The sequence below is a fragment of the Equus caballus genome, chromosome 29, assembly GCF_041296265.1.
Source record: "Equus caballus isolate H_3958 breed thoroughbred chromosome 29, TB-T2T, whole genome shotgun sequence".
NCBI lineage: Eukaryota > Metazoa > Chordata > Mammalia > Perissodactyla > Equidae > Equus > Equus caballus.
Genome location: NC_091712.1, coordinates 9,749,888 through 9,777,796, shown reverse-complemented (window position 1 = coordinate 9,777,796; position 27,909 = coordinate 9,749,888). Strand labels below are relative to the sequence as shown.

Sequence of the window (27,909 nt, the reverse complement as noted above, 5' to 3'; positions counted from 1 at the left end):
AAAACTAAATAGTATGCACAAAAAATTAACATGATAAACAGAAAATTTGTTACAGTACATGAAGAAAAATTATGAATCAATACAATGCATATATTTGTTCTAACTAGAATTGTCCTTATTTGAATAGAAGACCATGGATTTTCTCCTCGTACATGTTCAACAGGCAAAGGAAAGGCCAGTATTACGGCTGTTACAGAGGGAAGACAAGCATCAATTAGGGACTTAATTAGCTGATATATATATATATATATATGCTCCTTTGGGATCATAAGTTTCTGGGCTATTCACCGTTGAGCTGGAAAAGGTAAGATCCAGATTTAGTAGAATCCGGAACTGATTCGCCAACAAAATGAATGAGTCAAAATTGGGACCAATTTTTCAACTTAGATCAGAAACACGGAGAAAAGAAATACAAACTAGAATAATGTACAGAGGGAGGTAAAGTCATAGATACAACAGGATGTGGCTCATAAGCTGCAATGCGGAAAGCAGAAGTGAGGAGTGGGTTGATCCTCCCACAAATACTGCTGTTCTCAATATGCTGATGCTCTGTGATATTGACTCAAAATGAAATGTGTCTGTGCTCTGTGATCATTTTTCATATTTCTCCAAACACCCCCCTGGAAAAGGATTAGATTGCCTACGTTGGAATGACAACATTTTCTCTTTTCTATCAATCCAATTTTATTTAAACTTTTACATAATAGGCAATGGAGTCTTCTGTTTTTGCCACCTCGAGTCAGTTTTTGCACCATAACTTTCTCCTGGCATTTTTAACTTCTTCATTCCTCAGAATGTAAATGAGGGGCTTCAGCAAAGATGCCCCAATAGTGTAAAGCACAGCCACCACTTTTTCCACTGGAAATGTGGTTAGAGGGTGAGAGTATGGGAATATACATGGAGTGAAGAACAAGATGACAACGATAACATGGTAGGTGCAAGTGGAGAGGGCTTTCCTTCTTCCGTATGCACTGTGGTTACTCAGAGAACATAAGATATAAATATAGGAGATAAGCAGGATCACAAAAGTCACCATGCATATAGCAACACAATTCAACACTATGTTGATTGATGACATACAACTTTCAACAAACATTGCATATCATGGAAATACTGATTGTAACATTGGGGCCACAGAAGGGTAATTTCCAAGCCAAGAGACTGTGCTGAGGAATGGATACAAGACCCCACCCATGCCAGGTTCACCAATGCACAACAGACATGCTGGCTCATGGTAGTTGTGTATCACAGGGCTTAGAAATGGCCACATAGTAATCAAAGGACATGAAGATGAGCACCAAGATCTGCATGCACCCAAAGAAGTGAACTGCAAAGATCTGGGTCATGCACTCATTGTAGGAGATGACTTCCTTCTCACACACAGAATCTATAAGCAGCCTAGGAGCAGCAGTTGGTAGGAAACACATATCAGCAAAGGATAAGTAGAAAAGGAAGAAGTACATGGGGCTTCCAAGCATCTGGCAATGTCTTGGTCATCACAATAACTAAATTGACTGACAGAATTGTGAGGTAGAAAAACAAGAAGACCACAAACATTATTTTCTCCTTTAGTAGCTCCTGTGTTAACCCAAGCAGAATGAACTCATTCAGACTATTTCAGCTCCACGGTTACAGTGAACATAGAAAGGATGCAGATAAGAAATTGTTCATCTGCAAAGATCATGAGGAAAATGGTGACTTGGCAATAGCAATGGACTTTGACTCTGAATTCCAACTTTACAGTTCTGATTCCATTAACACATATAACTCAGTGGTCCTTAAAGTTTTTCATGCATTATAATTGCTTGGGAAACTTTTCTTTTTAATGCTATTGTCCATGCTTTAACCATGGGTATTTATTCAAGGTTTTCCTATGTGGATCATGATTTTGGGGGGAAAATAAGCCTACAAGTGATTGTGCCCTCTGCCAATGTCTGAGGACTAATGACTGTGCTGCATGATCTTGATCAAATCACTTTAACGTCTTAAAACTCTTTCTTCATATGAAAATTAGAAACTCTAATAGACATTTTATTAAGTATATGTATATGAGCATACAATATATATATATACACATCTCAATTACTGAAAAATAACATCCCTATATATTTTTGAAATAATTCATTTAGAGAATCCCTCTTGAGAAAACACATTTCTTGATTTGGACACCAGTTTGCATCCACTATTTGTGACTCTTAAATATCTTGGGTGGATTATTCTTTAAGAAGAAATTATTCCTCCAATTTTAGGCTTTTAGTGGCCATAATTTTACCTTCAGTGTCAGTCATGGCACATAAAATATTTGAGTAAATCACTGAGGTTGGCATTATTGAGGAAAATTACTATATATTTGACATAATATATTACTCATAGAGGATGCATGGTATCAAGTTCCACATCCCATGGATCCAAAGTGATGTGCCACTTCTTATATTTCTGTAAATTGAACAATGCCTTTACTCATATATGATTCTCCTACCACTATATTTCAGATATTTCTATTCTTCCAATTTTTATCTCTCTGAAAACATAATTCAAAAACTGTTTCAAAATTTTAACACACAGGTAATTCCCATTATTCTACTGTATTCTTTGTTTATATACATACATATCTATAGAATTCCAATCGGCCTGTAATATTATACTTTTTATTTTCATTTTTGATTGTTAAAAGTCTTTCTGCATGCAGTTAAAGAGTATCTGTAACACAATTGTCCATTTTAGCAACTGTAAGTTAACATATCAACATTTCATAATATAAATTTTATAATTTATTTTTATGTTACTTCTTTTCAAATGTTCACTCTAATAGAGAGCTTTTGAATAAGCCTCTTCTCACTTATAGCCTTTGCTTATTTTAATATTTTATTCAGATTAAATTTACAGGAGGTTGCTGACATGAAATATGAAAATTTTCATAATTATTAATGGCCTTTTTTTGTTTCCATATTTATTAGAGAAATTTTAATTATAAAACAAAAATATTTTCATAACAAAATATCCAAAGTTAACAGTAGATTACAGGGTAAAAAAAGTACCCTTGAAAAATTGATAATTAACCAATTCCACACTTCACAATTAACTTACTTTCTTACCCATTCTTCCAGGTTTCTCAGTGTTATATTTGTCTGGTTAAATATCCTCTCTTATGTAAAGACTGGATCATTTTCCATTATTTCTAAGATTGTAGAAATATGGAACAGATTCCTAATAAAAATTTGACTTGGGGCATTATCTTATTTATTTGGTTAATAGCATTAAAATCATGCTATATATTTCTTTGATTAATGATATGGTATAACACTTTATATATTTCTTTCTTGTATTTCATCTTTTCTGAATTATATATGTCTTTTGTAGTTTTTTTTTCTTTTTTTTCCAAGGAAGAGTTACCCTGAGCTAACATCTGTTGCCAATCTTCCTCCTTTTGCTTGAGGAAGATTGTCCTTGGGCTAACATCTGTGTCAATCTTCTATTTTTTGTATGCGGGTTGCTGCCACAGCATGCCTGATGAGTGGCATAGGTCTGCACCAGGGATCTGAAACCACAAACCTGGGCTGGCAAAGTGAAGTGCTCCGAACCCAACTGCTATGCCATGGGGCAAGCCCCTGTAGTTAAGTTTTTGATATTTTTAAATTTTGAGCTCTTTAGTTTCTGTTTCATTTTTATATAGTCAATCTATCAAGTTTTCTCTCCTTTCCAGTTTAGTCTATTACTTCAGTTGGGGAGTTATCATCTTTACTATGTCTCATAATATTTCTATGATGTTTTCTTAAATATTAAAGACAAATGATCTAGAATTTATTTTAGCATGCATTTTGAGAAACTCTTCCTCCTTCTCATGAATCACCAATCCATCAATGAATTAGTAACATCATCAAGTCATCATATATGTACTGAGAACCTACTCACATCTGCAGTCACTGTAGTGTGGCATGGAAAGATGTCCTCAACCTCTTTACATTCAAGTTGGAAGAGTAACATGCCTGTAGATAAGATAATTACTTACATAAGATTACACACAACTGTATGTGATAATACCAAATCAGTTTTGATTCCAAAGGTAGAAAGATTCCTAGAGAATAACTTGTTTGGTCAGTGAAGATTCAAAAATGAGAAAGAAGTGGAGTTATGGCTTCAAATATGTTAAACTGTATATTCCAATGAGTTTCTCTGAAACTCAAGTATTCAATAAACTTAAACTAGGTTTCTTTATGTAGAATTTCAATAGTATTTTTCAATATTAGATTTCCAATATTAGAAATTCAAATTGTCTATTTACTTCTAATAAACACAAACATCTAAATAAAACTTTGTTTCTTCACAGTTCAGTGAAAATAATATTACTTTAGTGTGATAAACTAGAGATGTTATAAAACTACAAGTTCTGATGGGCAGTTCCAATCGTCTCTCACAACTACAAAAGGGAAAATGAATTAATGATTACTTACTTTCAGTATATTAGGTTCATACACGGGGGTAAAGACAAAAGAGAGGGAGGTTTTTGTTCTTAAGAGAGGAGAAATTGGGTGAGAAGAGTGAGTAAAAAACAATCATAAGAAGAGGAGAAGCAGTAATTGCTTCAGGTAAACATAAAGATGATCTCTGTAAAACTCCACTCTCGTTAAATTAAAGTTGTAGGAGGTATATTTGTGGGCAGATAATGGACAAACATGAAAGTGAGGTCACGTAATTCTATTTTGTTTTATTTTAAATAAGTAAAGAGAAAGCATTTGGGGACATGAGTACAGAGAAGCAGCACTTGACAAAGTGTATGCATTAAGTCAGATCAACCCCACCTCAGAATCTGATCATTCAATTCAGTTACTATTTCCTAACACTCCTGGACAAGCCTACCTCTCTGATTTTGGGGTCATCACAGTAGTGAAGCATGCTGTTTTCCCTGCTTTATTCCTTATTTTTTTCCTTTACCTTCTGAAATGTTAACCACATTTTTTGTACCACAGTTCTTCTCTTTCTTTTCTCATAAACAGATGTCTGGTTCTATCTCCTATGCTCCTATACTGCTATATGCTTTATTAAACATATACACTTAATTCAAAAAGACAAGCCTAGATTATATATTGTTCTTGTTCTATAATCTAATCTTTTAAACAGATTTTCATTCTTTTAATTTCATTTGATCTGTGCTTTTTCTCACAAAATAAGTGTGGCCATTTGCCTTTTTTTTTCTGTGTACAAAGTTTGAGCTCTGATATGGAAAGTTTTACCTGGTACAGTTAGGCTACAACTAGAGTGAGATGCTACTGGATAGTATCTCTCTCTAGTATTCACCTTCTATGTCATATAAAACATCAAATCCCAGTCATCATGTAGATTGCATCGCAGAGAAGACAAATTCCTAGCCATTAGAGAAAGATCCCAAATGATACTTTAATTCCCTGTTCTGACTCCAAATCAAGCTCTGTAAACTTCATGATGAGACAAACATCAAAGCAGAAAACTAGAAACCTAAGTGAATAATAGTGAAGAGAAGGAAAGAGCAGAGACTGAATGAAGTCAGAGTAGGAGAGAGGAGGAGAGTCATAGTGAGCAGACAGCAGAGAGAGAGTCAGGTAAATAGATAGCCATATAGAGCAGAGAGAATTGCAGTTATTATTTTTAATAAAAATATTAGAAAAGTTAGTTTGACCCAAGCTTTCATCCAAGAATTCAGCTTCTTTCTCCCTTAACACTGCACTATCACTTGCCCCCAAACCAGAGAGGGGGTGCAGTTGTAGGTCATGAGAAAGCACTGTCAAGGATCTTGAAAGCCCAGGTGTGTATGAAGTGCAGCCCTATGTTATGCTCTGTCCCACAAATATCAGCACTGACCAAAAACTCTACAAATGAGTTGACCCCCGAGAAAGAAACTTCTGCCACGCGGTCCTCAGGGCCATGGTGCTGTTTGGTGCAACCTTTGTGAGCAGAGATGCTTTTGAGAGGTAGTGTAGCTTTGTCCTGAGGCCAGGGAAGGATTAGGAGCCCTGGACCATGATAACACTTCATTGGGGGAAATACTCTCCAGTACCCCCACTATTTGTTGGGTGACACACTGAGAATAGATTCCATCAGGTTAGTCTAAAGGAAGCACATAAAGAAAATATTTCAGATGGATGAAAAACTTACCTCTTTTCTTATAAGCAAAGAGATGACTTGCAATAAAATATATTTTTCATATCTACCACTTTGATTTACTTAGATGGTGAATTATATGAAGCCTGAATGAAACATGCAACATATACTTTATTGAGATTTACAATGCTTTCTATCCTAGAGGTTATGGGGTGTAGGGAGTTTATGGGGAAAGGGGCTGCTGCACATGGCCGTGCTTCACATGGTTCCTGAGCAGATGCACTAGGTTAGACAAAACCACACTTCTACTGGAGCAGGGGAGAGCATCGTGCAAAACAGGGGAAGTTGCTCAATTTGGTTCTTGGAAAGTTTTGGAGAAAACCCTTCTTGTGCTTTGAGAGAGAAATGCCTCTGAAGAGCTAGCTTCCCACAGTTTCTCTTTTGGAAAAACGTGAGTTAAGTGTTTTCTTTATATTGCACTGGATATTTATAGTAATTCCCACAAAAGTTTGCAAATGCCTAAGGCAGGCTTTTAGCCTCAGGAGCTCCAAGGAAACCATTACTCCCAACTTTGTCCCAAAGGATGTCCAATGAGATACTTAGCTCAGACAGACCAAGGGCAAAAGTAGACTTTGGGAACAATTAGTTAAACTTCAACTCACTATGACTTGCAGATGAGGAACCTCTGTTCCCTTCTCCATGTGATTTGCTCAGCTCATCTCTTCTAGAGGCATGGAAGTTCCTGAGGTCAGGTACGGCTAGATAAATGAAATATGTAAGGTAGACATGAGTCTGGGTCTCACTACTTATCTGCTATGTGAATTTAAGTGTTTCTCAACCTCTTTAAATTCATATTTTCTCTTTATAAAAGGCTACAAGTAATAATCTTTATTTATTTATTTTAACATTTTTAATGTTATGTTCTCCCATTTCTAATCCTATCTTTGTGCTTATGAATCAGTGTACAGAAGAGGAAGGAAAGAAGGAAAAGGGAAAGTAATTCTTGAATACTTCTTATGTTTTTCCTTTTTCTTTTTAAAGATGTATGCCCTTCCACTTACAGGGAAGACATGTGTTTTCTTTTAAATTGTTGCAACCTATTAAAGATTGGATAGATTACATTACAAAATTACTTTGTTACCTGGAAAACCATGTTAATACCCAGCCCTCTGGTGTAAGAATTACCTGCAAGATATGACATTACAAGCTAAGTGCCTTAAATGAGGATGAAGTGAGAGGTCCAGAGTAGGCATGGAAGGAGAAAGATGGGCGATGGATATTGAGGTGGAAGAATGCCATGAATAGATTCTACCTTGCTCTGCACTTTGCTGAAGTGTCTAGTGGCAACCAACAAGCCCATGTGTCTCAGAGAAAATCATATCCCAACATCTGGCCTTTTTAGTTACAAATTGACTAGAAGAATACTGAAGAAGGTTTTTAGGATGTTGCTTAAAGTCTTTGAGCCTCAGATTCTCCATCAATTAAATGAGAATATGAAAACCTACTCACATATATATATATATTGCTGAGGAAGATTTGCCCTGAGCTAACATGCGTTGCAGTCTTCCTCTATTTTATATGTGAGGCACCATCACTGCATGGCCACTGATAGATGAGTGGTGTAGGTCTACACCTCAGAACTGAACTTCAGCCACTGAAGTGGAGTGCACTGAACTGAAGCACTAGGCCATTGGAGCTGACCCTGAAGACCTACTTTAAAAAAAGACTCTATAAATACTAAAATATGTAACACATGAAAGGAAAGAATCCCTGGCTCAGAGAAAGTGGAGAGGAAATATTTGTGCTTTTGTTAACCTTCCTTAGACACAAGAAGCTGAAGACTAAAGAAATGAAATAACTCGCCTAAGGTCATGTTGCTAATTAGTAACAGAACTGAGCCTAGAAACCAAATCTCTTAAGTACAAGTCCAAATCACTTTTTATTTTAATAAGATATACAGTAATGTCATAAGATTTCTTGGTCTGGAAAACAAGAACAGCCAATGAATGAGTCCATGCATTAAACTTCCCAGTCAAAAAGCCCTAAATTAACTCCCTATGTTTGAGGGAATAATTAGCCTTCCCAGTTCTGGTGAAAACACTTTGCAGAAGCTAGTTTCAAAGGAGACCATTAAACTGGCCAAAGGCAAGAAGCTGAATCAATAATCTCTTGATGTTCCTTCCAGCTCTGAAGTGAACTGACCCTGAGGGCTCATTAAAATTCACTGTACCCTGAATGACTGGATTACCTAACTGGACTCCATCTTCTGTCAAATCAGTGCCAGGGTTTTACTGAAGGCAGTTGACTACAGTCATTCATTCATGGAAACTGTCAAAATGGGATGAGATGATAACTGAGGTTTGTATTATTTTAAGTTTGACCCACCTCTGTCTCACCTCTAGTTTTAGGATGATTTAGGACCTTAATTTAAACTCTGCTCATTTAAAGTTGCATCTTACTAAGATAAGGGTTCCAGTGAATAACTCAGATACTCTGGCATAAAATTAATATCATATATTCTTCTTTGGGTCTGAAATGGAAGATTAAGTAAAGAAAAAAATGATTATTTAGTATTTTTGTCTATAATACTCAATAAATAAGCATTTTATTAGTGTTAATGTGTTGAGGACCGAAATAGTTTTCTGTAAGTAATTTATCCCAGAGGCCATTTGGCAATCTGAGACAAACAAACCTTAATTATGGGAATGACATGAAAGATGTGTCTGAATTTGAATGATTTTTTTATTGGTTGTTATTCAAATAGAATTATTTTGACCTAGGTAGAAGACAAAGGCAAGAAAATTCAAATAACCAAGTAAATTAAAGTAGTACCCTCTCTTGAAACCTATTGTTGACTCAAATGTCTCTGGTTTCTGATCCTCCTGTAGGGGAGGAAACTCAGCTCACTGTATATGCAGCTTTAGTACTGGTTTCACTCATAACAGCTTCCCTCAATAGTGACCTTTGATTGTACTTGTGTAAGAGATGCTCATTGCTGACTCCCTTATGGAATCTGGCTCCTCTTCCTCTCCCATAGCTGATAGGTATGGGGTGGTCACCTGACCCAAGAGAAACTCATCCATAAGCAAGCCTGGGCCAATCAGGTTTTGTCTCTCAAGAAATTCACCAAATGATGCAAATTCTGTAGCAGATGGTCATGGACCATGTCAAATGACGGGGTCATGTGACACAGGTACACCTACAGTTAGGTTCTGAGAATGCTCCAGTCTCTGCCCTTCCTGAGTCCCGATTGTTTTTCATCAGTCACAGACATCAGTGCCATAAATATAAATTTCTTTTCACTTGAAATAGTTTGAGTGTCTGTTCCTAATCTCTAAGATATTTTTCTCTTCCTTCCATAAGGGTTTTTTAAAGCATGAAGTGAATGGCAAGCAGTCTGATTTCTCTTTTCATTCTTTTTTGGTTATTGGATTCTAAGTAAGCATAAAATTCAGCTCTTTCTAATTTACATATGAGGATACTGAGTAACCAAATTAGAGTTGATAAGTGATCTACAGATGAAAACCTTATTTCTTGACTCTCATGTTAGTGCTTTTTTTATTTCATTACCTTACCTCCTATCAAAAAGACCTATTCACATAAAGTTTTTGTATAAGAAAATTTGACTTTTTTACTCTTGACTAAAAAATTTTTTCAAAGTTAAATATTTTATTTTTCATTGGAAAACATCGTTATTCTGTACCACACTTTCTTCATGGCATTTTTCACTTCCTTATTCCTGAAAGTGTAAATCAAAGGATTGAGCAAGGGAGTTAGGATGGTGTAAAATATTGCCACAGAGAAAGCAGTTGGAGGTCGTGCATACACAAATATGCATGGGACAAAGAACAAAACCATAACAGCTATATGAGATCCACAGGTGGAGAGAGACTTCCTCTGCCCTTCAGTACTATGGGTTCTCAGAGAGAGCAAGATGACACCATAGGAAAGAAGCAATAAGGAGAAGATTATTATGCAGATAAACCCTCTGTTGGCAGCCACCAAAAGGCCAAAGATGTAAGTATCAGTGCAGGCAAGCTCCAGTAATGGGTACAAGTCACACATGAAATGATCGATGACATTGGGGCCACAGAAGGGCAGCTGGAAAGTAAAGAGAATTTGTATCATGGAATGCCGGAAGCCCCCTATCTAGGCTACCCCCATTAAAATGCCACAGAGCCTCCAGTTCATGACAGAAGAGTAATGCAAGTGTTTGCAGATAGCCACATAGCGGTCATAGGCCACGGCCGTGAGGACAATGACCTGCACCCCAGCAAAAAGATGCTCAGCAAAAAGCTGGGTCATGCAGCCTTCAAAGGAGATGGTTTTCCTCTCACAGAGAGAGTCCACAATCATCTCTGGGGCAATGGCAGAGGATAAACATGCATCCAGGAAGGATAGGAAATCCAGGAAGAAGTACATAGGGGAGCCCAGGAGTGCCAGGCTGATCATGACAGTCACCACAATTAGCAAGTTGCCCCCAACAGCTGCAATGCAGCCCAATGAAAATACAACAAATACTATTTTCTGAACATTTGGATTCTTTGAAAGACCCAGGAGGACAAACTCAGTTACAAAGCTTTGGTTTTCCATGATTTCCAAGGGAAAGTTGAAAGCTACCACAAATGAAGAGAAAGTTACTTCAGACCACTTTATGGTATCATAGTCATCTACAAGTGGAGGCATCCATGTGAAAAATTATCTTATGTGCTTCTGTCATCATTGAGAAAACAAAATTATAAAATTTTGGAAGGTGGTTTGGGAAGTTAGGCAGAATTGAGGTGGAGATAAGTTATTAAATACTTTAAAATAGCCAGAGTTTCAGTTTGGGGGAATGGAGGTATTCACATGTGGAAGAGATGAGAAATAGTTTTCATCTCAACCACCAACTCTGATCACTTAATAGTGGTTTCCTGGAGTGAATTGTTGAGGATTCTAAAGTCTTATCCAAGTTCTGAAGAAAGGAGGGCTGCCAGTTAAGTAGTGGTGCCTTTCATTGCATGGAGTCGGAGCACAATGACTGGCACGCCATCCCTGATCAGGAGACTCATATCTACAAATAGAAGAAGAAATGACACCCAGTTAAAGAAGCAGTTGAAAATCATGACAACTCCCCTAATTATTTCTTTAAATGTCTGAACTGAATTGGGACTTTAAGATTAATTAATTTGCTTTTTATAAAAGAGAAAGCTCTATGGTAAGGTGCCTAGCTCAATACTAACAGATAACAAGTACGCATGTGTTGAGTTGGTGTTTTCCTTCATTCATCATTTAAAAATAAGAACAGAGGTTTATAAAAAAAATAATACCTAACAAAGAGTGTTATCATTATGACTAAGTTCAATAATACGAAGAAAGCAATTATTCATGGCTTAGTGCATGGTAAACAGCCCATGGTAGGTCTTATTATCCCTATTTTACTGGGAGGTAACTCATGCTTAAAGAGATAAAGCCAAACAAATAATAGATGCTGCATCTGGAATTGTAACACAGGCTGGTTTGGACACCCAAGTCCCTCCCACTGGATCAACAGGGAAAGAAGCAAAGATTCTTCTTTTATAAGAAGAACTTTAGAGCAGGATTGGCCTTTCTACAGTCTCCATCCACCTGTAGATGGTAAAGCCTTCTGAATCCTTTGTTCTGTTTAAATGCAGCCCCTTAATGAAAGTCAAAGAGCGAATGACAGATTGTCAACAATCACACAGGTAAGAAATAGAAACAGTGTGTCACATATAGTCAGAGTCTTGAGGCTTTATCAATTACTTGCTAATTATGTATACAATGTGGCTCAATTGATCAAATACAACTTGCCAAAGTATATCTGTTTTGAATCTATGACTATATTGTAAAGTAGGGACGTTCATGTGTAGCCTATCCACTTATCTCACAGGATCATGATGAGGGTCAATTTGGAAAATGCAAAAAAATCGCTTTTGATAAAATGGTATTACAAATTGTGGTAACTACACTCTCACTTAAAAAGCCAGCCACCTAACCCACAGAAAGTTTTTCCATGAGTCATCCAGATAATCACTTCAACTTTTGACTTCATTTTCCATAGCAAGACACAACTTCAGAGAACGATTGTGTCCTCACATAGATGTATATAACAGAAACTTATCAGCCAGACAGTTCTTCTCTGTATGTGTACATGTATATATAATTATTGTTTGTTAAATAGGTGAATGAAAGCATAATGAGGCTTACTGTGAGAATTAAAAATAAGTTGATTTTTATAAATGCCACCTAGAGCTAACAAAAACAATTTTCAATGTTAATAAAACTAACAAAAATACAATTGCATGTACTAACACCTATCTATTTGTTTACTTTAAAATAACCATTTCCATTATGTTTCCAGGGTAGCAGGCATTCTTAAACAGTGCCAGCACTATAAACCTCACATCCAGCTACAAGCTGCCAGAAAGAAAACAAGAGCATAAAACAAACCCCATAAGGTCATGAATCAATCAACAACCATTTATTAAAAAGTAAAGAATACAATAAATGATCTAGCAGTTATTAGCTTATCCTAGGGTCAAAGCAGAAAAGACAACCAAATGAAATGAGTAGGAACATTAGCTCCAGACTCATACAGACTGAGGTTCAAATCCAAGCTCTTCTACTTAGTTATATTATGTTGAGGTGGCAAGGAAAGGTAACGTAAATTCTCAAAGACTCGGGTTCTACTTCTGTAACTGGTTAAAAATAAGTATGCGTATTGAGAGAGTTCTTGCGAGAATCAGATATGGCAATGCTCATAAAAATGTTTATGTAGTTAGAAGCACAGGAGAACATGACTATAGATGGTGAGAACGGCCCGCAGAGCCATTGACATAGAGCAGAAATGACAATGTTTTCACTACTAATTCCTGCTCCACCATGACTGATGTTGGTGCTTTTTTTTAAATAATCCTTTTATTTATTCACAAATATAAAATATTTTATGGTCACGGTGCAGATACAGTGTTGTTTAAATATGCAACACTTGCAAATGTCCTTAATAATCCCTGAATAAATTATCAGAGCCCTCAGGCCCACATGTGTCTGCTTCTTCTTCAGGTAGCTTCATTGTACAAAGAAAGCCAAGTTGGGTAGTGAGGTGGAGAGGAAGACCAAAGCTCTAAATTAATCTAATAATAAAATAATTCTTAGGCTCTCCACTTTCCTTTTCTGAAGAATTTCCAACAATAGTACCATTTCAGAATTAAAATGTTTATTAGATATAAACACATCAACCCTCTCTTTTTTCTGATAAAATAAATTTCCAAAATTAATGTTAAAACTTTGACAATGGAGAGTACAATGCCCTCATAGTTTATGATCACAAATTTATGACTTTAGTTCATTTAAAAGGTAATTATCCTAAATGGAATGTGTTGTGCTGGATCAAACCATAAAACAGGAAAAGGGTAGTAGTGGGAAAATTAATAAAATATGAATAAAACCTCGTGTTTCATTAAGAGTAATATATCAATGTGCATTATATACTTTTGACAAATATAGTCATGGTGATGTAAGATGATAATATTACGGGAAGTAAAGGGAAGAGTATTCAAGAATTCTCTGTACTATCTTGGTAATTTTCCTATTAGACTTAAATTAGTCCAAAATAAAAATTTAATGAAAAATAATACAATAATTGTTTGGTTTCTGCTATCAAAAGGCTAGCAATCCCATCTTCATCACTTAACAGACATGTGTCATTGAAGAGATTGCTAAGCCTCTGAGTGCTCTCCCACAAGATAGATGCAGTAACACTTGTCCAAGCTGCCCGGCCCATAGGAGTCAATAAGACAGTTATGAATATGCTCTGTGATGTATAATTCAAAAGGAAAATTTGAAATATTGATTTCAGCATTATTTTTAAACAGTGTCTACACACACAAAGTGCACTAGAAAATTAAATCCATCATAAAAATAGAATACATATTTTTACAATCATGTTTTTTTAATTATATCAATCATAAAATTGCAATGAAACTACTTCATGCATGTAATTCTTTTGGAAAACATTTTAGCAAATATTTCCAGAATCATAAACATGTTTACACTCATCATACTAGTAATCCCAATCTTAAAAATTGTTCTAAAAGTGAAATAAGGTGTAAGTTTTATAATGGAAGATGATAAATGTCATTTATAATAGTGAAAATTTAGAAATATCTAAAATGTTCAATAATAGAAAGGTGTTTATGTGAATTGGACTACTACGAATTAATAGCACAGTGTTCTGTGAACAAAATACTAATTAATAATATGAGGACATAGATGGTAAAGCATTTTTACAATATGGTAAATGAGAAAAACAAGAAAAATTGTGATAACTTTATCCATTTGAACATTTTAGTATAACTTTAAAATCAAGAACAGAACATATGAAAATGGTAGAGACTTTATTTTCAATTAGTACCTTGATCTAATTACAAGATTTAACACTAAAATCTTTTAACATTTAAAACCAACAACATCGTATTTTCCATCATCTGAACTGATCAGAAAAAGGAGATGGGGTTTGAGGAGAATTTTATTATCTATCTTGTATAATTAACTTGCAAAGGAAGAACTAATATCCTAACATAACATAGAATCTTGTACTAAAACTTTAAACTATTGTAAACCTTCCATAAGTAGTTGTATCATGGACCCAGCCTTCCCATCTCTCACGTTGATCAGTTTTAACGGCATATACTCCTATAGGAAGCAACTTATTCTGTTCACATTTCTCCTGGAAGATTCCATGGTGTTTCCTCTCCTGATAGCTTACTCTTTAATATGCTGAAGCTGCAGCAAAGATTGCTCAGGACCTCTCACAGCCTGAACTATGGGCTCTGGGCCATCCTGTGGGGCTGTGACCTTGGGAATTTTGTCTCCCTAATATCCACAATGTCCACTATTTCTTTCCTATTCATTTTGGTAACAAAGTAATTCTAGTATCTATCCTTTTGAAAATAATAGAAATTTCAACTTTGAAGTATGTATAACGTTCAAACTTATATGAGGAATTAGTTGTAAGATTATTAACTAGTGTTTTGTAGTTATATTTCAAGCAGTAAATTTTAGATGCATTTATATGTACCTATCTCCACATAACAGTCACATCTGCATATAGTTTCATAAACTAATATACTTATTAAAAATTAAAAGAATACATTAAAATCTCATTCTTTCTTTTTTTATATATAAATCAGCCATTTTGGGGTTTTGGTTTTACTTTTTTTTTAAGATTGGCCCTGAGCCACCTGTTGTCAATCTATTTCTCTTCTCCCCAAAGCCCCCCAATACATAGCTGTATATTGAAGTTGTAGGTCCTTCTAGTTCTGCTGTGTGGGGCACCACCTCAGCATGGCTTGATGAGTGGTGTCAGGTCCATGCCCAAGATCTGAAGCAGCAAAACCCTGGGCCACTGAAGTGGAGCACATGAAATTAACCACTCGGCCAGGGGCTGGCCCTAAAATGCCATTCTTAATTACTCTCCTTGTCAAGTTATTCAGTGTACTATATTTTTGATCTAGGATTATTATTTACCTGTGCAATAAAAGAGTTTTTTTCTTTGTCTATCTAGTTAAACATGTTTATTTCCACGACAATCTGGAAAATATGTTCTCTTCAGTTTTCACATCTTCTTCGCTCCCCTCAGTATTACTCGCTGATATCCCTAAATATCTTAAGTTTTGTACTCTTACTATTTCTGTAATTGGGGAAAAAATAATCTTTCTCTGTTTCCACTTGTGTCACTCCTGATAGATGCCTGACCTTCTCTTGCCTGTCCTCCTAGCTATTCAGCTCATCTTAAGAGAGAGGTAAAGCCCCAACAACCAGCACTAAACCAGGCCAGAATTTTGGCCATTCAAATATTCTGAACAATTCTGATGTAGATATCTAAGACCATCTATGACATCAAATACACTCAGAGAAAATTAAGTTGACTTTAACCAGCATTTAAAATTAGAGACTCAGGGCCGGCTCTGTGGCTGAGTGGTTAAGTTCGTGCGCTCCACTGAGGCTGCCCAGGGTTCGAATCCTGGGCGCAGACATGGCACCGCTCATCAGGCCACGTTGAGGTGGCTTCCCACATCCCACAACTAGAAGGACCTGCAACTAAGATATACAACTATGTACTGGGGGTGGGGGGTGGGGTGGGTTGGGAAATAAAGCAGAAAAAAAAAAAGATTGGCAACAGTTGTTAGCACAGGTGCCAATCTTTAAGAAAAATTAAATAAATAAAATAAAATAAAATTAGAAGACTCTGGTCTGTGACTTAAGTCACTCTTCTTACCTTGAATGTCCTTCCCGGTGCCATTTGTTGGGGCTTTGTTGTGGGAATATTAACTGCTATACTATATATCAATAGCTCTGTAAAGGTAAACAGCACTTGAATTACCATGCTCCTACCTCAGTATTCTGTATACAGCCTCAAAAAATCCCACTTTTTAATATAAAACATCAGGAAGGGTACAGCATTAGAGGATGAATGATAAGTTAGAACATATATAGAAAGAATAAATGAAATGCTATTGGAGAGCAAAGACAAAAATGTGCACCCATTGCATTTCATAGTTATTTAGATTTAACTCGGAGATGAAAAACTGAAGATAGGTCTAATTTAATTAGACTTGAAATAATAGGGACTCCTAACTCCTCCAAAAAAGTTTACATTCTAATAGCTGTTATTCATTGAGCACATATTATGTGTCAAGTTCTGTCCTATTGACTATACATGTATTGATTTAAGTTTCCAAATCCTTTGAACATGATAATATTATAATTCCCATTAAAAATGAAGATTGTGAGGCCAGAAATGTTATGTACTAGCTCAGGTATACACAGTTAAGTGATAGACCCATGTGTTGTATTAAACTTGAGAGCCCACACCACAACACCCATAATTGTACGTACAATATCACAATTTAAAATCCTCTCTGCAAATGCAGAAATGTGAATTACAAATCTCACCACGTGTTGGTTCCTTGAAAATTCTGGTGACAGCAATCTTCTATTCTTAAGGGAGAAGAGTGCATTCAGTGGCTGGCCAAAGCGTGACATACGTTTCCAACTCTTATTTCTACATCTAAAGGAGAGAGGAAGAGCATCTCTGGCAGATGAGGTAGAGAATGTTGCCCACTCCTTCTCAAGTACTATCTCCAACACAGTCTCATGGAGAAAAAAATAAAGAAGCAAGAGTTTCCTCCTTGATTTCCAACTGGAATTTAAAGAGGTTTCTCTGAGAGGTCATGAGCCTGTAGAATTACCTCTCAGTTCCCCCTCAGGATTTGGAAATTTCCCATCAGTATGACTTTCCAAGACACAGTTATCTGTGGTTTGACTTACTCAAGTGTTTGTCCCTAACCAATCAGAGGTTTTTCTAAGTTTTTCTCCTTTTTAACTGCTCCTGGGTTTATATTTGAAGATGCTTTCATTTTCCTTCATATTCAGGAGAAGAACACTGTGGGTACTCAGATGGAATGTAGTGTCTCTGGGCAGGTTTTGGGTAAATGCCTTAAATGCAAAAGCCTAGTGCTGGAATCAGGCACAGCATCAATCCATAAGGACATGGAATTTTGGGGGACTAGAGCAGCAATAAGTGCTTGTTAATGAATAACAAATTTTATTTATAAGTGTACAAAGATGTACAGATTAATCTAAAATGTTCTTTTTTCCTATCAGTACCTGATCTTGATATGCCATGACTTTAAAACCAAAAGCACAATTTCTCATTATAAAGGATTTTTTACTTTTTCTTTTCTTGAAAACAAGGAATGTCAGATCTCTGTGATGGAATGTGGCAATGGGATGGAAGCATGAGTGAAAACTTGAATGTAAGCTCATAAGGTCCCTTCAGAGAGGATCCATACCGAGGAATCTGTTGGTCTATACACTCTTGCATCCAGCCTATTTTTATGTCTATCACCCCTCACAGAAAGAAGCAGAAGTGAAGTGACTCATCAGAAAGTAAAGGCCCAAAGCACCTTCACTTCAATTGCCTATGGTATTAAAGGATAAGTGTTATTTTCTTTTGGGGGATGGTGGAGGGTTATTTTCAGTTTTCTATTGAAATTTTAGATGGTTTCCTGACCCAGAAACACCATCTGACATGGATCACATTCCTGGAGGGGATCCTATTATTAAAGTATGACTCAACAGCAGGACTCCAGGAATGAGTCCTGGAACCCTGGTTCCTATATTAGACCACACTCACCATCTTGTACTTTATTCCATGCCCTGCTTTGCTTAATCCTTTATTATTTGCTTCCATTAGAGGATGTGAGAGGGATAACACTAAAATATTAGTGTGAAGATGGAGTGCAACAGATAATAAAACAAGCACGTTATTGGTGCAAAAGTTGGGTGAATTCAAAAAAGTTTACAAATCAGAAAAGAGAGAGAAGGACAGAGACAGAGACAGGCACAAAGAAATGTGTGAAATGGGGGGATGAGCATGAGGGAGGTAAATAGCAATTTGTCCTTCTGGAATGTATCCAATAATCCATTCTTCTCCACAGATTTAAAATTTCACCTTCGTCATTTATCAAATTATAAAATTTATACTATATCTCTAAAGATAGATGCTTCTATTTCTAGGCCATTTCTTCCATTCTTTAGGATTCTTTATTCCTGGGCATATAACAAAATATTTACAAACCAGAGCTTCATGTTATGTTCTGACATCTAGTAGATACAATCACCTATCTCTGTTCTTCTCACTTTGTTTATATTACCAACTCTATTGAAACTCAGGTACACATCCATATAAACTTCAGAACTAGTTTATCAATTTCCATGAAAATATGCTTTGTCATTGGGGGAAGGTGTTATTAATTCATCACAAAATTGATATCTCTAAAAGCAATCCCTCTCCCTAGGGTGTGCAGAACCACCCAAATATTTTTTACAGAATCTCTAATTATACAAATAGTTTGATGTAAAAAGAATTAATAATTACAAACAATGTGACTAAAGAGTATATTACAAAATTCATGACTCAGTGTAAGATATAGTGCTTTATTAGTGGAGGTTTAGGATCACAGGTAGAGAGTAATTACTTACATATTTGTTTATTGTCCAGTCAGAGCACAGAAAGATTCTTCCCAATGTCCAAGCATCTCTCTTCCTGTCCAGGTCCAGAATCCATCTCGTCTTGTTCAATTCAGAACCTTTCTATGTTGGAAAAATGCTTCTAATGTTCTTTGATACCATCTATTTAATGTTGTTTACATCATAACTAATGATACTGCATCATTTATCAGACTGTCTGTGAATACCATCTTCCAATCTCTCTCAACCTTTCCTTGATAATGAGTGCAAATACAAATCTGATGAGCAGAGTTTGCAAGATGATGTGGACAATAATTCATTTCCCAGTCACGTTAAATTGATTGGAATTTTGTACTATAAGTTTAAAACTAGTTACCTTCCAATCATGTCTACCCATGAGCTCTTTAGGCCATAATAAAGGCATTTCAGGAATGTGATGTCCCACAGCCCTGCCTTCCACATACCACCACCAGCTGGGAGAAGAGATGAAAGACCTGAGCCCAGACAAAGAAAAGTGGTCCTGTTCATGCAAGTTAGGCCCCTCATTACACGTGGTTTAAGACCGGAGAGTACAATGCTACCACATCCAGGGGAGGCAAGAGACAGCATTAATCAGAAGGGCCAGTTGGGATTGAGGAGCAAAGGTTTTAAAAGTCCTTCAAGGAGATAAGTATATTCACCTCTGAGGAACTGTCTGACATGTGGCACAGAGCCTGTGGAAGGGCTCTAGTGACTTCATTGGGTGTTAGCAGGAGGGAAGATAGAATATAGAATGCCTGCCACCACCTCCACCATCGTCAGTGCTATAGATTTTGCACTGCAGTCAGACGATGCATAAATGTGAGCTGAGAACGGCCTACACCCCTGGCCCAAGCCAAGAGTCAGCACGGGGCCATTTATAGCTCATGTCTTGAACTTGTTCAGTGTCTCCCAAAATCAGCACGTAAACACCATTCTGGGAATCAACTTAGTACAAGAGTACAAAAGAAATAATGCACCAACCTGTGAAAGCCATTTGCTTGATACACTGCCCTACTAGAACTGAGGTTCTTGCCACAGGAGAAATTTGTGGGATCTAGCTGACAGGTTATAATTTCACCATGGATGGTCAGAATAGCTCTTCCTTATGCAATAGAAGATGTAGGTTCTGGACCTACTTTGACACTAGGAAAGTTACCCAAAATATTACAAATATTTAAGTTTAGGGATCTCATTATTATCCTTCTAGTTCTTTAACTCTATAATTAAAATACAAAATAATCATTAGAAACTTCTTACAGAGATCAATGTTATTACACTGTCGTAGATATTTTCTTCTTCTTTGACATGAGGGAGGGTGAAGAATTGTGGCATGAATTCAGAATTTTAATTATAAATTAGTGTAAGCAGGCAGTAAACATTGTGTCCTACTAATATCAACATAGCAAAAGTTAAATAGAAGTTGTCAGGGATTTTGATGCCAAATTGCTCTGTCATCTAAAAGCTCATGAAGGAGTTGATTTCTAATTGTTATATTAATAGAGTCATTTTGATTTACATGTTCTTTTGGAACTTGAGTGTTTAAAAATATAGCGTTCCCTGATCAAGACCCTGCCTATCTTCCACATCTCTACTTGGACCGCGTTCCCCCAGTCCACCGTGCACTGATTACCCTGACCTTCTTCACTTGAGACTACCTCCTACCTTAGCGTTTCTGCACAAGCTTTTCTCTTTTGCCTTAGATCTCCTTTCTCTTGATATGCTTAAGGATCATTCTATCTCATCATTCAGAAATCACTTCTCAGAAAAGCCTCCATGTCACCTAACTAGAGTTACCTTGTCACACATGCACCCCTCTATTACAATTTTCTGAGAATCAGTTATCCTCTACGACTTTATTTTCATTTGTATATATTGTTTATCTTCTGCATTAGAATGTAAGCTACAGGACAAAGGGAAACTTATTTTCTTAGTCATCACTGTATACCCAGATCCTAGAAGAGTATCTGACACTTTGTAAAACTCAGCAAATATTTTTCAATGGGTAAATGATCCTCATACTTAATGAAAACAGCTGGTGGTAATTAATGCTAGATTTATATTGCACATATACAGTTTTCATTTAAAAGTAAAGATATTGGAGCCAGCCCTGATGGCCTCGTGGTTAACATTCAGTGCTCACCACTTCAGCAGCCCAGGTTTGTTTCCCAGTTATTGAACCACACTACCCATCTGTCAGCTGCCCTGCTGTGGTGGTGGCCCACATGGAAGAACTAGAACAATTTACAACTAGGATATGCAACCATACACGGGGACTCTGGAGAGGAAAACAAAAAGAGGAATACTGGCAACAGATGTTAGGTCAGGGTGAATCTTTCCCTGTAAGTAAATAAATAAATAAAAATATTGATTTAAATAGTTTGTTTGAAATACTGTAACTAATATTTTAACTAGTGCCATAATATATATCATATTTTTAAAAACAAGAAAGCCATAACAGAATGCTGAATCATGTTATGACCTTAGGCTTCCCATATACCTAGTCAAGGGAGGCAGTTTAAAAAGGCATTAGTGTCTCTCTAGTGACAGCAACAAAAGGATCGGGGAGAAACTAAATATCCTTTGGATTCAGAAACCAAAATCTATAATGTAACAGCAAGAATCATGGATCTGGGAGGAAGTAAATATCCTTTGGATTTAGAAATCCATATCCATAATGTAACAGCGAGAACCATTCTCCCACAGTTAAAAAAATATATATCTATAGAGTTACACTTTTTTTATAAAGAATATATAATGTCAAGATATAGACATCAGCTTCTAAAGTATCTTGACTCCAGCATGATAAATTCTTATTCTGCTTCACAAAAGGATAAAAAAGATAGTGGAGAATTTTGGTAAAATGGCAGCCTCCATGTTAAATAGCAAATTACTTATCTGAGATTCTACTTGCTTCCAAGTAGAATTTTGACAGCAGACAGACTGGGAAAATTTTACCTCCTAAATTGTTTCTATCTATTTATTCTCCCTTACCTTCTTACCCAACCTATGAAATTGCAAGTATAAAAAAAGTCTCTTTTAAACTTATGTTCATTCAACAATATTTATAAGTGTCTACTAGGTCACTGGCAGTGTTCTACCAACAGCATGAGTGAATAAACACAATCTTTGCCCTTACAGGAATTACAATCTTGTAGGGAAAACAGACAAAATAAAAGTCAAGAATAATTTATTAAAGTACATTTTGTGATCATTGATATTACGGATATAACTGGTTGAAGGACTAGAGAATAACTGAGGGGATGATTAGAAAGAGTCAAGAGGAAGGACTTGTCTAAGGAGGTGGGAGTTCATCTGAAAATGGAAAAATTGAAGTGGAGCCAGCCAAGCAAAATCTCTGGGAAAGAGAATTCCAGCAGTGATCAGAAAAAGAATAAAAGCTGGGAAAGTCTTGAATTATTCAAAAGACAGTTTAAAGAGAGAGAGAGTGGCTAGAGCCTTGTGAGAAAAAGATGGAGTACAAAATGCACTGGAGAGGTAGGCAGCCACCTGACTGTTGTATCTTAACCTGATTTGCATGCTTAAAATGTGCCCCTGGCAGCTGTGTGCCCAATGGGTTGAATGAATGTGGAGAGTAAGACCTCATTGCCCTTGTTGGAAAGCTTTGTCCTCAGCATATAAGCTAGTGACTGTCCAGGGTCCCTAGTTTTATCCACAGTTTCTCATGAAATTTTTCATCTCTGTGTTCCTCAAGGTATAGATCAAAGGATTTAACTCGGGCATGATGATGGAAATGGACTCAGCCTTGTCTTTTCTACGGGCTAAGGGGCCACAGGCCTCGTGTACATGACAATGCGCAACACAAAGAACAAGGCAACCACTGTAAGGTGGGAGCCACAGGTGGAGAGAACTTTATGCCACCATTTAGAACTGCAAGAATCCAGGGGGCAGAGGACGACCACATAGGATGTGATGAGGACAAGGAAGATGGTCACACACACCCACCCCACTGTTGAGGATGACTAAGAGGCACAGGATGTGGGTGTTTATGCAGGCCCATTTCAATAATGGAAACAAATCCCACATAAAGTGATCAATGATATTGAGGCCACAGAATTTATTTGGTACATGAAGAAAAGCTGTATCTCTCTGTGCGTGGATCATCCTACCAAGGCCCCACCCAGGAGCAGGCAGCAGACCCAAGAGCTAATGATGGTCATGTAGTGCAGGGGCCTACAGATGGCCACATAGTGGTCACAGGCCATCACAATGAGAAGGGTGATCCCCACACCACCAAAGAAATGCTCTGCAAAGAGCTGGGCCATGCAGCCTTTGAGGGAGATGGTAGTGCCCTCAGAGAAGGAGTCTACAATCATTTTGGGGGCAATGAGAGAAGAGGAGGTGGCATCCATGAGGGACAAGGAAGTAAGGAAAAATTCATAGGTGATCTCAGACTCTGACTTGTGACCATGGTGGCCAGAATGTATAGGTTTTCCAAAACTGTGGACATGCACATGATGAGAAGCACAACAGAGTATATTCTGCAGCTCTGGATTCTTTGTAATGTGCAAAAGAATGAATTCTGTCATATTATTAGGATTCTCCATTTATTGTGGGCTTATACAAGCACATTGCTCTGAGCTTGAAAATCTACAAAAGTATCATATCTTTAATTAGTAGTCACTGAGTGTATTGCACATTTTTGCACTCTTTCCACACCTCTTTTTTGTTTGTGTGAGTAAGATTGGCCCTGAGCTAATATCCTCTTTTTGTTTGAGGAAGATTGTTGCAGAGCTAACATCTGTGCTGATCTTCCTCTGTTATGTGGGATATCGCCACAGGGTGGCTTGACCAGCAGTGCTAGGTCTGTGCCCAGGATCTGAACCTGTAAACCTCAGGCCACCAAAGTGGAGCACATGAACTTAACCACTATGGCACCAGGCTGGCCCCTATCACACCCATTTAACCTACCTTTTTCTCCAGCCATTGATACAGCAACCAGCTGCTAACAATTATAGCCTAAACAACTTGATCCTACTGATCCCCTCAAAACACCTCTTCACACCAGTATGTCTCTTGCTTTCTCTCTTGATACTTGCTGCCTTAGACACTTAGAAGACCCTGCTTCATTATTCTGATGTGTACGTACACCTGGAAAGATGAAGGAATTAACCCACCTTAAGGAAACCTTGGATCATTAGTAGATAGAAGCCAGTGGATAAATGATGACCAGCTTAACACAATCTTGGATTAACTTTCTTCCCTCCCCTGTTACACTCTCCCCATTTACTGCTTCCGGTATGTTTTCCAAAATAAAGTCCCTACATGCAACCCTTCTCTTACCCTCTGCTTTCTGGAAACCTCAGGCTAGGAAGCCTACCTCCACTTATCACTGGGCACACCCAAGAACCAAGAACCTGGAGCATTTTGAGTAAATTCTCATTAATTTATTCCACATACTTGTTGAGCACCAGCTAGTTGAAGAGCCTGTAAGACAGGTCATGTCCCAAGGACTTTCCATTTACTAACAACTGTACTCTTTCCATCTATTCCTCTTCCTTCTTAAGCTGGATTATTATTATTGTTACATATTGCTAATATTCAGTAACTCCCTATTGTCTCAGCCAGTGGATTATCTTATGAGACATTTTCTTTATTTTAGAGATAAGATCCTGAGGCTTAAAGGAATGAACAAGCTGACACTAAGTTCTCACGACTAGTAAACATTGAAGCCAAATTCAAATCCAGCTTTTTCTGATTCAGATTCAATACCAATAACAAACTATACTACTTCTCTGTTGACAATATCTAGTGTTCAATATGAAAGAGCCACTGTGACTCATGACAATTTCGTTTTTATAACAATCCCTTGAGATAGATTTATACTTTCTGTGGTCGTTACACTAAACAACTCTACAATAAAATTCAAGAACAATTCCACGATAAAGAGGATGTTCCAGTTATATATACACATATATAAAATCCAATCTGAAACTAGAAGTTACAACCATTAACTAAGCTTCCAAGGTTCTATCATTTTTCATATACGCTGATTAAAGAAAATAAAATCTTAAATCTCTTTGCTCCAGGAAGATGCAGATCCAACTTAGCTGACAGTCTCTGCACATGAGTCTGAATCAGAGTCAATCATTTATTCCATTTTTCCTTGTGAAGGGGTGCTCACAGATGAAATAAAGAATTCTAAAGAATAATCAAAATATCAATAAAACAACTCAGTTAATTTACACCATGTACCATCAAAGTGCTAGGTATGTTGCATGCATGATTGCATTTATTTTTTGTATCACATGAGATATGTACTATCACAAATGCTATCTTGAGGATGAGGAAACTGAGACTTGGAGACATTAAACATCTCATCTAAAATAATTGAGGATTAGGAATCCAGGTAATCTCCTTTCATAACACGACTTCTTACCCATTACACTATACCACTGAAGATGTGAACAATGGGTTCACTAGCTAAACACAATTGTTGCTGCCACCAAATGATGTGGTAAAAGAACTGTTTCAGGAGCATAGGGTACTTAAGCAGAGGCTGTCTGTCCCTTGGTGAGAATATATTAGAGACTACCACTTCAAATGGGGATGTAAACTATGCATTCTCTAAGACTCACCTAAATATTCAAAGACGCATTCTTATAATTATCCTTCTTACTAAGTGAAGTCTACAGCTTCCAGACACTCTTTGCAAATCTACCATATGGATTAACCCTCACTCCCATCTCCAGCCCAAGAACGTCAAAAGTTCTTTAACAACATTAATGAAGGAGAAGGAACACGTTCTTAGATATCAAAGTAACTAGGTTTTATTCCAGGTTTCCCTCTAACTGCCAGGATATGCTGTTACATTGCTCACTACTCTGGGTCTCAGTTTCCTCATCTGGAGAATGAGACAGTTGTAATAAATGAGAAAAATGCTAGGGCTTCAAATAAGCCATATCAGGGACTCTCTCCTTTTCAAACACAGCAACATGGCTCTTATCTAGATTAAATGCTTACACTTCCAAGTAAGATTTCCTTTGAACCATCTCATGACTTAAAATATTCCAAAACCAAATGCACTAGAAAGGATAATAATCCCCTTCTGTCTTAAAATCTGTGAATTCCTCACAAATTTCTTTTGACTACTACTACACTTCTCAACTTCTCAATCTGATATTTGAGACCATCCCCCATGTAATAAACTTCATAATTTTATATCTCCTTCCCACTGCAGACAAATCTACCTCTTACTGCCAGAACACACATCTCCATCTCTTTAGCACAGTGGGAAAGGCCATAGGTTTAGAATGAGCAATTTTAGTTCTCCATCTCAGTCAGGCCACTGACTGACTATATAACCTTCAAATCCTGCAAAAATAAAAGAATACAATGGAAATTAAAGTCAACATGTTTCAAGTAGTTATTATTTGAGGGTACTATGTTAAGAGCTGCAGGATTTTCTCTTATAATTCTAACAAAAGCCATATGAGAGGGGAACGAGTATTATCCTGATTTTCTGAAGCATTGGATAAGGTTTAGAGACCTTGTGCAAGTTGCTCAAAGCCTTTTGGTGTGTATGTGATCGAGTTAATAGCACCGTGGTTCATATATATAACCACCATGTTCTACAACCCATTTAAGAATCTTATGTCCTGCCTCACAACACTTCCATGAGGATCAAGGGAAGTAACAGGCAGGAGAATGTTTGGGGAGTACTATTCAAATATCCATCATGCTTATTTTCCATTCCTATAAGCTTCTGATTTTTTGCTACCTCTGTCTATGTAGTCTGATATCAACAAATCCATTACCACTTCTCCTTCATACCTCTCTTCCTCCCCAGTGCTCCCTTCACCACTGCCATCCTGAATATTTGTTCCGTACATTTTAATAGGTTGCATATCAGCAATAATTCAATCATCTTATAATTTTTTAAAAATTTTATGTTGGTTTTATCTCCTTACATGGATGCTTAAGGATAGCTAAATTATTCTCTTTCCACCAAATTTCTAATGCTGTGCTATGTACACTCTTGTCATCGAATTAAATTTAATTAAATCCATGATATTGAATTCAGCCAAAGAAAACTGCATTGAACCATGGGGACCAAGCAATGCTGGTGCCAGTCTCTGTCTCCAGAAATGAGAGAACTTTGTTGTCAGAGCCTGTCTGCTATTCCTTTGGCATTCAGGATCAAATATCCCATTTACGATCCTTCATCTTTATCATTTCTACTCCTAGACATGCTTTAGCCAAACCCAAGAGCTGAACCACACCTTGGACTTCCAGTTCAGTAAGAATCACTCCCATCAGATACTTTTTGTAATAGTATCTTTTTCTTTCCAGTATTCCTGTGAAATACCATCACTCAAGAGATTGTTCATATAAAGAAGTGAGAAATTACATTTCTTCAATTATCTAATTATTACCTAGATAGTACATATTTCTCATGTAATAGCATATCCCTTAGTCTGAGGGATACAAGGAAATACCTTACCTATAAAGAGGGAGAAAGAATGAGCACTCATGAAACAGTGCATGTTGGTATAAGTTCTGGAGGGAAACTATCAGTATAGTATGATCTATAGATTTCAAAGATGATGAAATGAGATAGTCCTTGACATGAGAATTTAGAAAATTCTAAATTTATAAACTTGTAATTTAGAAAGTGAACAAGAATGACATCAGCGTGAGCAAGACCTAAAGAAAGAAAAGAAAAACATAGTTTACAGAGTGAAATATATGGACTTTGACATCATAAAAACTGTATTTTATTATGGACCTTTCAGGGGTGTAATTAACCAGAAGTTATAT

General features: G+C 36.8%; 2 pseudogenes; both read right to left on the bottom strand.

The window, feature by feature from the left end:
- OR4C290P (olfactory receptor family 4 subfamily C member 290, pseudogene) lies at positions 740-1,617 on the bottom strand (annotated as a pseudogene).
- Positions 9,736-10,668, bottom strand: LOC138921361 (olfactory receptor 4C15-like; annotated as a pseudogene).
- Between the last annotated feature and the right edge of the window lie 17,241 nt (positions 10,669-27,909).